Raw genomic sequence first — 14713 nt, forward strand, 5'->3', positions numbered from 1 at the left:
AACGCTTCCGCTTTCGGTCTACGAGGGTACGTGGACACACTCTCCCGTCTCGTTGCTATGCATCTCCTATATAGATCTTGCGTGATCGTAGGAAAATTTTGAAATTACTACGTTCCCAACAGCGCGCCCCCTAACTTGTGGGCTCCAAGTAGCTCTGTTTGCCCTAATTTTTGGCCTATAAATTCGCATATGTTCTGAAAACCTAGGATCGATATCGAAAAAAAAATTATCACCATCACAAGCATTTATTCTTCCGTGATCCCATTTGGATCCCTATTCCAGAACTCTGCCAGAGGGGTGAGTCATTGGGGAGGCTATCTTCATCAACCTTGCTTCCTCCATGATGATGATGTGTGAGTAGTTCCTTCATGACCCACGGATCCATAGTAGTAGCTAGACGGGTTACTCTCTTTCTCTCTCTCTCTCTCTCTCTCTCTCTCTCTCTCTCTCTCTCTCTCTCTCTCTCTCTCTCTCTCTCTCTCTCTCTCTCTCTCTCTTGATCTTATATACAATGATCTTCTCTAAGATCAATCCGATGTAATCTTTTGTGGTGTGTTTGTTGGGATCCGATGAATTATGGGTATATGATCAGATTACTCATTGAAACTATTTGAGTCTTTTGATATTTATTTGTTCCCTAATTTCATAGCTTCGTATTTCTCTTTGATCTATCAGTCTACTTCGGCCAAGTTAGATTGATTTATCTTCAGTGGGGGAGGTGTTTTGTAGTAGGTTCAATCTTGCGGTGATCTTGCCCTGTGACAGGAGGGGCAAATGCACATATTTGTATTGTTCCTACTAACGATAAAATGGTGGGGTTCAGTCATATTGATTGGTCTTACTTTGTCTATATTATGTCATCTTGCTTAAAGTGTTACTTTGTTTATCTTGAACTTAATACCTTGAGATGCATGCTGGATAGCGGTCTTGGGGTGGAGTAATAGTAGTAGATGCAGTTGGATTAATAGTCTACTTGTCATGGATGTAATGCCTATATATTGATTATCCTTGGATGATCATCATAATTGTGCGCAATTCTGTCTATTGCCCTATAGTAATTTGCTTCCCCACCGTTTCTATGCTCATGAGAGAGATGTCTCCAGTAAACCTATGGCCCCGGGGGTCCATTCTCCATTAATACTAAGAATCTTACAATTGCTTCACATGTTTTCTTTTACTATCTTTTTACTTTTGTTATTTTGCCTATCACTATAAGTTTTAATCTTACAACTCCTAAGAACAAGGGGAGTGACGACCCCCTTGCCTTTGTTGGGTGCAAGCAAGTGGTGTGTCTATGTGCAGGTACTGTTTATGTTGCTGGTGTGGTGCCTCCTTCTGGTTCGATAACCTCGGTTCTTAACTAAGGAAAATACAATCTGCTACTATACTGCTTCACCCTTCCTCTTCGGGCAAATCCAACAACTCACCAGGTCGACGGCTCTGAGTGGCGCTAGTGGTAGCAGCGGGGCTTTTTGTCCAGTGGATCTAGGCTCTGGTGGTGTGGTGAGTGGTGGCTCTTGCGGGCGGTGGTTCTCGTGTGTAGGTTCGAGCGAGGGCTTTTTATGGCGGCTCGGTGTGAAGGCATTGCTCTGGCTCTGGCCGGGCCCGACAACAGCGACGTGCGGGTGTCGCACACCTTCTTGGAGGCGTTGTCGTCCGAGGGCCTATGCTCTCTTCTCTCGCACACTAGGGGGAACCCTTGTTTCGGGTTCCTGGAGCGGACGATGGCAGCGCTACATTGTTGTGAACCTTCTTGGAGGTATCGTTTTGGAGTGGTCTAGGCTTGAGAGCCATCGGCTTGGGTGGTGCATGGCTTCGGAGCCGGCATGGAAGTCGGAGCGACAGCTTTGGATCTCGTCGTCGTGGAGGGGTGCAGACATTGGTCACGTGGGTGGCACTGTTGTTGGTCAGCCTGGTGTGTGGCCTCGGGTCTGCGTGAATGTCGGAGCGGCGTCTCCGGATATGGTTGTTGGGTGTTGGCTCTGGTTGCTTGGGTGACGAAGCTGGCAACTTGTCTGGTGCGTGGCCTCGGGGTCGGTGTGTGTGGTTTCTGTCTGTACGTCGGGCTGGTGGCTCCAAAGATGGTTGTAGGGCATCTGCTCCAGTTGCTTTGGCGGAGGAGCAGAGGGCTTCTGGCGCATGGCCTCAAGGTTGGTGTGGATGCCGGAGCAGCGCTCCAACTTTGGTTGTAGGGTGTCAGCTCCGGGTTGCTCGGGTGACAGAGCTGACGGCTCATCTAGTGCGTGGCCTCGAGGTCGGCGTGTGTTGATGGTGCCCTGTTGAGAGTTTTCACCCGAGTTTCCATTAATTAACCGGTCAACTCTCTTCTACCTTTTTTAATGGATCGGGCACTAAGGGACCGTGTATAAAAAAACAAACTACCCTATGTATTTGTACAACATAAGATTATCTACAGTCGAGCGCCCCAAACCTGCCTCAAATGCCCGGGTGGGCGGCCCGATCATTGACTGGTCATGAAAATGCAACCCAAATGGACGCCTCAAATGGGCCTCAAACACCCGGACTGACCGGCATATCCCCTCATATCTAGCACAAATCTAGGGCGGATATGGGAGATCCCAGGCGTGGCTTGGCGCGTCTACCACGTCAGACCTGACAGCCCTACCCCACCTTAAGTTGCACCAAATCCATCCCCTTGACCTACCGGATCCATTTGCTCTCTCCTATCTTTAACTCATCTGCGAAGTCCGTCTCACAGCTCCGCCGCCGTGCGTACTCTGCAGTCACTCCGAGCCTCTGCGCCATCAGCACCGGCACAACACTCCTCTCTTCCATCCTCGCCACCGAGACGTTGTGACCGGCCCGGACGCCATCGCGGTACGTCCGTCAACTCTCAGACTCCCCCTTGTGCTCTATGTGTTTGATACATTGTCCAACCTGGGTTTTGTGATTTTTTTTAGCAAAAACAATGAATTCCAATGCTCCGTCGGACAAGGATTGTGGACCAACAGAGCTTGATCAAGTGATTCAAGATGAGTTCTTCGATTCCTCGGATTCGGACGGAGAAGTGGACATGATCTTGCTCATGAGCATGCAAGAGGAAATGGACCGATGGGTGAAGCATATTCTCAACTTCAAGGCCACGGTCGAAGGGAGAAGAGTGATCAATCGGGATAGGGTGTCTGGAGCACGACTACTACTGAAGGACTACTTTGCTCCGAAGCCAACTTTCCTGGATGATCCATGGTTTCCTCGCCGTTTTTGCATGCGGAAACCATTGTTTTTGCGCATTGTGGAGGGAGTGGAGGCACACAATGACTACTTCAAGCTCACAAGGGATTGTTGCGGCCAACTTTCTTTCTCTGCTTAGCAAAAGTGCACAACTGCTCTAAGGATGCTTGCACATGGTACTGCCGCAGATGTCATTGGTAATATGATTAGGATGGGGAGAGCACATGCCTGAAGACTACTGTCAAGTTTGCCCGCGTCATGATGTAGGTCTTTGGAGCAGAGTATCTGAGAGAACCAAATGCGCAGGGCACGGAAAAGTTGTTGGCTATTGAAGAGACCAAAGGGTTTTCATGAATGCTCAGGTCAACTGATTGCATGCATTGGCAATGGAAGAACTGCCCCAAAGCTCTGTGGGGAATGTGTCAAGGTCACACCAAAGAGGCACCATCATACTAGAAGCGGTGGCATCACATGACTTATGAGTTTGGCGTGCTTTGTTTGGAATGTCGGGTTCTCACAACGACATCAACGTGCTTCAACGATCTCCAGTTTTTAGGAGGCTTTGTAATGGGGAACCGCCGCCGTGCAACTACACTGTCAACGGCAGTGACTACAACATGGGATACTATCTTGCCGATGGCATCTATCCTCAGTGGGCAACATTTATGAAGACCATATCCTAACCACAGGGCAACAAACAAAACCACTTTGCAACAATGCAGGAATCAACTAGGAGGGATGTTGAGAGGGCATTCAAAGTGCTTCAAGCTCATTGAGGAATTGTTTGTGCAGCTGCAATGATGTGGGAATCATAAACTTTATGGCATCTCACGACATGTTGTGTTATTTTGTACAATATGATTGTCGAGAATGAGGATGATGATGTTGCTCGAACTAATGATTTTGAAGCGCGTGGAAAACAAGTTTAAATCTCAGAAGATCAAGATGCAGCTCAACTTATGAACTTTCTATAGATGCATCAGAATCTTGGAGATCATCAGGTGCACGCCCAGCTACTCTGTGATCTAATGAAGTGTATGTTGACTCATAATGAAAACCAAAGAGTTAATGTTTGAATTGTGCACTTAAAATATATTTTACCTAAGAGCTATGTATTTTTAGTATCAAACATTTCTTATTTACGTCCAGTACTAGCATGTAAGACGTGCGTAGATTTGAAAATCCGAGTTTGAGATACGTGAGCAATCTCGCTAGCTACATTTGCATACACGAGGAGCAATCTATCCGTCCGTGGTCGCTCACCGTACGGGTCTTGTACGTGTACGTGCAGGCGGCTCGGGATCGCGACGGAGCTGGTGAGGCTCGCCGAGGCGTGGAGCGCCACGCGACCATGGCGACCACGGCATCCAACGTGGCCTCGCTCACGCTCTTTGCCGGCCACTTCGGGTACATGTCGTTCCAGCGGCCAATGTTCCTCGGGCACCTGATGCACCGGCACCGCGCGTGCACCCCGGCGCGCACTGCGTGTTGCAGTTGACGTCGCCGCTCGCGGCCACGACCTACACCGCCCTGCCCTCCCAGGCAGAGTTCGTCCCAGCCGAGAGCCGACCTCCCCGCGTTGCTTGTCCAAAATCTCACACTCGGCACCGTCGAGCGCCATCCGGACCCGTCATTCTCGTCGTGCTTTGTGCTGCTCAGCGTTTCGAAGGCCATGCGCTCCCTCACAAATCCCAAGAGCAAACCAACATGTGGTTAGATGATTCAAAGGGCAGTGGTATTTCCGGTCTATCAAGATTCGAGTCTTGATGCTCGAATTATTCTAAATTATTTCAGAATTACGGACAATGCATGTTCAGTGAGAGAAAACGTTTTCATCGACTACGAGGCATCTGTAGTGACTTTATCAATTCAAGATAATATGTCGATTCAATCTTTGGAGGTGCTCATAAAGGTAGCGTGCGTGTTTGTGCTCATTGGATTGGGACGAGCGCAGTGTATATATGAGCGACTGCGACAATGCTATGTTCTAAAAAAACTGAAGTAAAATTTGGTCGGGGTCAAATGTACCACCAAGTGCGTCGATGGGGGTATAAATTGAGAATTTTCAAAAAGTGGGTAATATCTATCACAAAGGTCAACTCGAGGGTAAAAAATTAGAATTTACCCTTTTTATTAAGTACGTATGTCATGCAATAGCACCATTCTGCAATAGTGTTTTTAAGTAGCAGAGATAGAAGTGATGACACTACAAGAAATATGTCAACTTGTGACCTTGACTATTGGTCACTGAAAGGTCATTGTTTTTCATTTGCGACCTTTTTTTGACCAAAAACAGAAGGTCAAAAGCTGAGAGTCGTTAACTGACTATAGCGACCTTCTCTGTGAGAAGGTCGTGGACGTTTACAACCAAAATATTCCTACTGTGGCGTTTTGGTCACTAGCAACATTCCCAGGCCACGTAGGCATCCAGCGTGGCAAGCTGATGTGGCACAAGATTCAGCCCGGTCCAATTAGGTGTTTTACATGGGCCGAGCTCAACAATTCTAGATTTTTTCCAAGTCAATTCTTGTGGCTACATGGGCCAAGCACAATATTTCAGCGTCTTTATTTTTGGGCCTTGGCCTTCTTACAATCATTTATTTTCTATTTTCAATCATTATATTTTAGCGCTGGTCCCACTAGTCATAATGCCATACATCGGTCCCACATGTCAGAAATTTCAAAAATGCTCAGATTTTATTCACAAGTGGTTCCCACTGGTCAAGTTTCCATTTCACATTTTTTCAACATACATAATCACTATTTCAAACATACACTAGTATTTTACAATCTGTTACAATATTACAAAGGTGCATCTTAAATTGTTCTCACTCATCAGATTGTTCATCAAGTAACACTACGTCTACTACAATCTGTAGATAGTCTATTACAACCCCAATATTAGTCTATTACAACCCCAATATGCCTACTGTTACAATATTACATTATTTACAGTCTATTATAGTCAAACATAGAGACAACTCTTTGCTGAGTAGGGCTATACAGCTTTGAACTTCAAATTCCATAGACCTGGAGCTCCTGTAAAAGAGTGAACACATAGACTACCAGCATTAGATTATTAGATTATTCCTGGACTATCAAAAAATTATATATTGAAAGAGATCTCATAGAAATGTAGATTTACGGGCCAAATATATGATAAATCAACAGATTCAGCCAACTTTAAAGACCTAGATGTTTGTGATGCATCTTCACAGAACCACAAGAACACTAGATATAGTATAATATGATTCCAGGAGACCACAAGAGCATCAATCAGCAGCAGGTATATAGCTAGCAAACTATCTACTAGACATCATCGACACTTGAACCATAACATGCATGTCCAGCACCGAAACAAAAAATGGGACCATAACATGCATGTCCAGCAAGGAAACAAAAAATGGGACAAGTACTAATGTTGTATAACATGTACAGGAAGGCCATCCAATGGTTTCAACCACATCCTAATAAACCAGCGACACTCTAATACTACTAATTACCAGTAGCGAATAAAATAGCCGAATGAGGCAACAACACTTGATCATCGACACAACAGTCAGCAAGGACTCAACCACGGCGCAAAAAGCATCAAAATCCTAACTAACCCATGAAACAGAGCATGGTTGTAGCATAGCAAAGGTAGGAGCTCACAATGGTGGTTTGTGTAGCCGATGTCGAACAGCCTCCGTTCGTCGCTTGCGAGCACCATGCACCTTGGTGCCTTGCATACGGCCTCCTTCGAGTCTGCGAGGGAAAGAACGAGGTGAAGGTTAGTCGCATCAAGGATGCTGCTGTTCTAGGTCAAGCTAAGTCAACGGCATAAGAGATTTTAGTCAACAAAAATTAACATGTGAACATCTGGCATAATAGTAGGATAGATTGTAGTAGTAAGCATGCAAGGAAACAAAACATGGGACAGATATTGATAGCAACAAAACAACCAGGATATGACAATAGCAGTAGTATAGATTGTAGTGACAGAAGCACAAGCATGCAAACATGCATCTCATCCCAACCTAAAACTAGAAACAGTAGCAGCCATTCATTTTTACACAAGTGTAAAACTAAATCATAAGCACTACAGCATTTGCTAAACTTGTCAGCTAAAGAACTCTATCTCGAAAGGCCTGAAAGAAGGTTACATAAGCACCAGAACACCCTAACCACCACCAATTCTCTTCATAGTTGATCTGATGTAAAAAAGTAAGCAATATGATACAGCAGCAGGCAAGTAGTATATATCACTCATGGGCGTATAGGGCGAGGCGGAGGTAGTTCATGTGCTCGGTGCACTTGCGGATGGCGTTCTCGGCATATATCTGGGCGCCATCGGCGTTGCCCTTCTCGATGGCCTTCTTCACCTTGAGCTTCTGTCATTCAACATATAAACATATAAGTAAAGTACACTAATTCTAGAAGAGAAAACACAAAGCAATAAAGGATAAATGGACCATTTCCCCACAATTTTTTTCCTGATTCAAACATCTGCAGTCCAGCCACTGATGTCTTAAGCATGTGTTGTTGGTATGACCACACATGAGAATCAACTTCAGAGAATAAAAATCACATTTGCTAAAATTTGCTCAAATTATGCACGAAAATCAAGGGCCCCTGCCCTCCCACTTTCCTAGAACAAAATGAGTATATGAGCAGCAGCTATATAGGACTGATGATGCATGTACTGCCTGGGAAAGAGCCACCACCAGCAGTTTGTTATAGTAGCAGGGTCAGTGAACTTTCCAAATATGGATTCAGCAAATGCATAGTGAGTTCACTTGTTAATTGGCTAGTTGAATTCTACTAATAACCTACAGAACAACTAAAATGATGCTGCTATATATAGACACGCAGCGTAGATGAGAAAAATAGAAGACATGAATTTGATGCTATCTTGAAAGTAAAAAAGAACTATATTTATCACAACTTTGAAAAGTAACTAAATAGTGCAATGGTATAATATTTGATACGGCAACCAGGAAGTGGTACAATACAAATGCTGATTAACCAAATTAAAAAAGAGTTCCCACACATTTGGTTGCTCACGGGTAGAACTTAAGAATCATTGGTGAATTACTAGTGCAATACAGAGATGCTGAAAACATACCCAAACTCGTTCAAGATTTCCGCACATTTTATTTTTGCAATGTTTTCTATGTAAAGTTCTTTTCTGCAATGTTCCAGCAAACCAAATGAAAGATGCCAGTCTCACACTATGCACAATATGAACCCGCGTGAAATGCAAATGAACAGATGACCCAGTACCTGCTAGCATTTGTACAAGACCGAGATAATGTGATCATGCGTTGGGCAAGAGAAACTATTGACAGCGACCTCATAGCACAAAATTAAGCAGACCAACAATGTGTAAGGCAAGACCATGGCAGGGATCTAGTTCTCCCCCAGCAGAGTCCCTTTGGAGCCGATCAGCTCCCCACGCAAGCAGCTTCCGGATGCAATCCAAGTCCCCGTTGCGAGCCGCCAAATGCACGGGGTGAGGGGGCGCCATGACCCTGACGATCAGCCGGAGGTTGCTTCTCACCACAAGTACCTGCACGTATCACTTGTTGGAGTTAGTTCTTTTCAATTAATGAATTCTTTTAGTTTAACAAGACATGCTCATCCATGGTGCAGTCCAAGAATACATGTATAAATCATTGCCTGAACCATACATGTACGCATCTCTCTCTCTTTCTCTCTGAAATTGAATTGCCCTCTTACTTTTTTCCTCTGTTCCATACATGTACACACATGTTAAGTGAAACCCAAGGCACTCCAAGCTACAGGGAACCAAAATAAAGATGACAGAATAAGTTGAAACTTGTAAAGTTGAATATTCCCCAATACTCAGCATCCCACGAATGCAACCAAGCCTCCATGTACAGTTCAGGTTCAGACATGATTATATATATAATGACCAAAGTAAACTCTATAGGTCTTCAACATCAATCTGTAGGCATCGAAGAGCAGAAGCTTGTGTTGAAAACAAATTCATTATACGACTCGGCATCAAACTAGACTAGAGAGAGAGTGTCCGATGATAATATCAGAGAAAAAATCATGGTTGTTGTCACTGGTAAACTGATTACAGCCGACGTCACTCACTCACTGCTAGTGCTAGGTGATAGCAGTGAGTATCTGCTAATACCACAGAGAAAACCATCGTTGTTGTCACTAGTTACAGCCGAACTAACTCACTCGTTCACTCACTGCTAGTGCTCCTCATCATACATATAGATGTAGCACAAATGCGGTAGTACCAGACCAAAAAGGGACAACAGCACTCGAATTAGGAAGCCTGATACATTTAAGGAACGAGTAGTATAGAATCCTAATACAGTAAAGTGGAGCAGCCTACTATTATTAGCAAGCAAAAAGGCTCAGCGCTGAAACTGAACCTGACGGCCAGTCAACTGAACAACACCGGATTTGCAAAACTTATACAACAGAGAACAACGGTGTACTAATAAACTTAATGAGAAACACGGATTTCATGGGGAGAACTATGAACAGCAATACTAGTAACCCATCTAAAGGAGCACTAATCTACAAAGAACACAGGCTAATATATGCAGGTAATTCGTCAGGAACAGTAATTCCTACAACTCCTATCATCAGGGACACTACATACATGCAAATGACTTGCAAGGAACACAAAATACATAGATATGGTTAGACAGTAAGGTAATCTTTGCATATCCCAAGGCAGAAACACTAATCTGTAAGGTAATCTGGAAGGGAGGAGGTGGCGGCTTGAAGAAAAAGGTAATCTGGCTTAGCCTGTTTGAAATCCTAATCCCAGTCCCAGCACGAGCGGGGCAATTTCATGGTGGAATCCCGTCCAATCCCCAATTTTTTGAACCACACACGCACGCAGCACGCCGCGTCAATCCACACATACAGCACGCGCGGAGCAGCCCAGCTCAGCCGACGCGGCGTCCGTACACGGGGTGAAGAAAGGCCTGGTGGTAGCAGCAGCTCACCATGAAGAGGTTGAGCTCCTCGCCGCCGGAGGGCGCGGCGGCGGGGGGCATGGGCGGCGGGGCGCGCGCGGCGATCTGTGCGTCGATGCGGGGGAGCTGGTCGACGGGGGTGGCGACACGCAGGCAGGCGACGTGCACCTCCAGCAGCCGCTCGTACAGCGGGTGCACCTCGATGGCCGCCTTCTCCCTCTCCCACCCGCCGGGCGCGCCTGCACCCAGGCCTGGCGCGAAGCCGCCGCCGGGTCCATCCCCAGCGCGGCCGCGGCGTGGTCCTGGTGGTGGTACTGGTACGCCATGGCCGGCGCAGCAGTCGGGCAGGCAGAGCAGGCGGGCAGGGCGGAGCGGTGCAACGGTGCAGCGGCCGGAGGGAGGTGGCAGCCTCGATCTGGAAGGGAGGAGGTGGCGGCTACGATCTGGAAGGGACGAGCGCGGATCCGACCGCGGCCGTGGGAGAGAAGGGGAGGGGAGGGGTTGTCGGCGACCGGGGTTGGGGGAGAGGATGAAGGACAGCGGCGGCGGTGGGAGGGAGTGAGATTGGGGGCGGCGGCGGGGGATCCAGAAGGAGGAGTGGTGTGCGGCGGCGGTGGATCCAGAAGGGAGAGAGGGAGAGAAGGTGGAGAGCGGCGGTGGGGAAGTGGGGGCGTGGGGGTTGTGTTAGGGCTAGGTTTTTTTTTAGAAGTGTTAGGGCCAGGTGGGTGAGAGGGTGGGGGGCGAGGGCTACCGTTGGATCCACAAGCATCCAACGGTGCTTGATGCATGATCCGCGTGAGATGGCTATGGCCCAATCAGAACGCAGTACGCGTGTATACCGTTATGACCATTTAGTATTGGACGTTATGACCATTCAAAATTGGTCGTGGTCAAATAAAAATAAAGTGTAAAATCATGTCACCATTTTAATTTTTATGTTTTGAGTGTCCAAAATGAAATTTTTTGGTGAAGAAGCTATCAAATATTTACACGAGGTGCATCTTGGAATTCTAAAAATGTTGTCTAGGAGAGTTTTTATTTTCTTTGCACGGAAAATTCAATTTTTATTTTTCGAGTGCCCGAAATGAGGTTTTTCTGTGAAGAACCTACCAAATAATTATTGCAAAATTGCACCAAATATTTTTTCTAAAATACTAGCCCATATTTAATGCACAATTGACCAAATGGTTGGGTGTAAAAATATTTGATCCACCTCTGGTGAAAAAGACAAATTTTCGCCGATTCAGATGGAAGCGGGTCAAATTTGAACTGCAGCTACCTCATAGTTTGCTTTTTATTTTTTCAAAAGATCATTTATAGGTACATAAGTATCTATTTAATTAGAGAAACACCAAAAAATTCCAAGATTCAACCACTAGATAGGAACGGTCATTCCCACCGTTTTTACTGCATTTTGAAACGGGCATAAAAAATTCAAAAATAATCAAAAAATTGGAAAACCTTCACATTGTGTCATTATATATGACCAAGTTTCCAGGAAAAATAATAAACTTCTAATACGGAAATTATTTTTAAAAAGTGTTCTCAGAAATGAGATATCATGCGTGAAGATTCATGGCTTTCAAGCCAAATGATCAATCTTATGGCCACATTCATGGCATAGTTTATTCAAATGATCTCATATTATGCACAAGGGTGCATATTGGAATTCCAAACAATGTTTCCTAAGGGAGTTTTCACTTTCATTGCACAAAAGAGCCATTTTCTATTTTTTGAGTGCCCCAAATGATGTTTTTTTGTGAAGAACCTACCAAATAATTATTGCAAAATTGCACCAAATCATTTTTCTAAAATAGTAGGCCATATTTAATGCATAATTGATCAAAGGGTTGAGTGTAAAAAGTTTTGATCCACCTCTGGTGAAAAAGACAAATTGCCGTCGATTCAGTTGGAAACGGGTCAAATTTGAATTGTAGCTGCCTCATAGTTTGCTCTTTATTTTTTCTAAAAATTATTTCTAGGTACATAAGTATCTATTTAATCATAGAAACACCAAAAAAAATTCCAAGATTCAACCACTAGCTAGGAACGGTCAAGCCCGCTGTTTTGACCGCATTTTGAAACGGGCATAAACAATTCAAAAAAATCAAAAAATTGGAAAACCTTCGCATTGTGTCATTATATGTGACCAAGTTTCCAGGAAAAATAATAAACTTGTAATACGGTAATTATTTTAAAAAAGTGTTCTCAGAAATGAGCTATCATGCGTGAAGATTCATGGCTTTCAAGCCAAATGATCAATCTTATGGCCACATTCATGGCATAGTTTGTTCAAATGATCTCATATTGTGCACAAGGGTGCATCTTGGAATTCCAAACAATGTTTCCTAAGGAAGTTTTCATTTTCTTCATTTTCCGAGTGCCCAAAAGGAGGTTTTTTTGTGAAGGAACTACCAAATAATTGTTGCAAAATTGGACCTAATCAATTTTATAAAATACTAGGCCATATATAATGCACAATTGATAAAATGGTTGGGTGTCAAAAATTTTGATCCACCTCTGGTGAAAAAGACAAATTCCCGTCGATTCAGGTGGAAGCGGGTCAAATTTGAACTGCAGCTGCCTCATAGTTTGCTCTTTATTTTTTCCAAAAATCATTTCTAGGTAAATAAGTATCTATTTAATCAGAAATACATGGTTTGATGGCGAGACATCGAGGTTTGGACGGTGGCCGAGGGCCCCAACTCTAGAGCGCGTAAGCTCGCATGCCCGCCGCATGGTCACCGCGTGCCCGTGGCGTTGCCATGTGTTCTGGGCGGCCTATGCATGTCTAGTGGGTTGGGCACTCCCCAAGTAGGTGCTAGGAAGAAAATTACAACATAAGATTCTCACGAGGAGACCGATCGATGCTCAAACATGAATAAGCAGCCAAGTGTTTGATTTGCAGTACGGGAAATGCACATGGCTAATGGGCATGAGTTTTGGCTGAGGATGATCAGTTACTAAGAAGACCGTCTTCACAAATTTTTACCTCAAAAGGAGGAGCCTAGGTGGTACTTGCTTTACAAACTACCACACTGGACATAAATACGAATGTTGAAGCTGGGCTCAAAATAATAAATGGATTGAGCTGACATTTGGTGGAGGATGGTTATTTGGGTATAGGAAAGCATTGTAGAAAATGGATACCATTTGGACATGCCAAAGTGGTACTTCCTTCACAAAGTGCTGCTCTGAACAGAGTAGGAAAATGAATATTTTCTAATTATTTTTGAACTAGGCAAGGAATTTTTTTACATATTTGACGAAGATATGACCCAGAGAATTTATGAGATTTTTTTGGGAATTTTGGGAATGACAGAAATATAGGTTGCTTCACAACCTAGGGCAAAAACTGCCACATGGACATGACACATAGGCAAAACTGATGAGGTGGCGCCTAATCATAGCAACCCACTGGTCGTTAACAACTAGAAATAAGGCAGCGGACTAGCGCCGTTTGCTTTATGACCTTTTCGTGTAAGGAAATTACGACCTTTCTGACTAAAATGGTCGCAATGGTTTAGGGTTTGGAGCCCCTCGAACAGCTTTTGACCAATTGGTCTAAAATGGTCATAGATCTATGACCAATTCTTCCAGGGTCACTGACAGAAGGTCACTAGTTGACATATTTTTTGTAGTGTGAGATGCACCTGCACATCTGCTGTTCTCGACACAACTACTAGCAAGTAATCAATCTCTAAACAACAATCGTCGACACATCTCAGTCATGGATTAAAAGCGCACACACACACCACGCACGTCACGCATCAAGCTCCGATCAAAATAAAATCTACGCATCAAACACATGTTAACTGAACACGATGCCAATTACTATCTCCGTCTCAAATTATAAGACGTATTTTAGCATATTTAGCCTACCAAAAATGCCTTATAATTTGGGACATAGGAAGTAATATATCATAAGAAAGTGTCACACACATGCCTACTCCGCCCTTCTGTTCCCGCTACGCCTCTTCGACGATGTCATCCCAGCGAGCTTGAGCCCTTTGCCCTAGAGGAATGCATACATGCCACCACAACTATCACTATCCCCAACACGCCGCACATACATAATGAGACTTTGCTAAAATTTATGAATTCATAATCGCATGCAGAAAGAGATCGCGTGAGACCACATTGGTTAATTTGCTCACCTCCCAAGGTAGATATCAGTCCCAAGTAGAACTGACTCCAACACCATGGTCATAACCAGTGAAAGCGAGTTGAACATCGGAGGGTAGATGGGTCCGCTTCGACGGATCACCCAGCGAGATCAGCAGGAATGCAAGGCCGGTGTTCAATACACCCTGATCATTATCAAACATTTCATGGTAAAAAGTCTGTTATTAGTGGACAACTAAAACGTGGCAGCATGTGTGACTAGCTACGTACCGAATAGATGACCGTAGCAGCTTGAGGTCCCACTTGAGCGTCCATTCAGCCCACCAAGCATTGTATGCTCCCCAGAAGGGACATCAGTGTGTCATCCAGTAGATTGACGGGAACACCTTCACCAGCCTTTCTTGATTTTTAGCCATCAACAATTCACAATGATAAGGAGTAAC

This window comes from Triticum dicoccoides, chromosome 6B, assembly GCF_002162155.2.
Source record: "Triticum dicoccoides isolate Atlit2015 ecotype Zavitan chromosome 6B, WEW_v2.0, whole genome shotgun sequence".
Lineage (NCBI taxonomy): Eukaryota > Viridiplantae > Streptophyta > Magnoliopsida > Poales > Poaceae > Triticum > Triticum dicoccoides.